Raw genomic sequence first — 207 nt, forward strand, 5'->3', positions numbered from 1 at the left:
CGCGGTCTGCGCCAAGGAACTTAAACAAGGAGTAACCACGGGCGCCCCGGAAACGGTGTGCGCGTTGTTGGTGACATCTTTACCATGATACATAACGACTCTAGGCAACGGATATCTCGGCTCTCGCATCGATGAAGAACGTAGCGAAATGCGATACTTGGTGTGAATTGCAGAATCCCGCGAATCATCGAGTCTTTGAACGCAAGT

The 207-nt window shown here is 51.2% G+C and overlaps 1 pseudogene; it reads left to right on the forward strand.

The window, feature by feature from the left end:
- Positions 1-96: 96 nt before the first annotated feature.
- LOC118345168 lies at positions 97-207 on the forward strand (annotated as a pseudogene; the record flags this gene model as incomplete).

Source organism: Juglans regia, unplaced genomic scaffold (genome assembly GCF_001411555.2).
Source record: "Juglans regia cultivar Chandler unplaced genomic scaffold, Walnut 2.0 Scaffold_16042, whole genome shotgun sequence".
Classification (NCBI taxonomy): domain Eukaryota; kingdom Viridiplantae; phylum Streptophyta; class Magnoliopsida; order Fagales; family Juglandaceae; genus Juglans; species Juglans regia.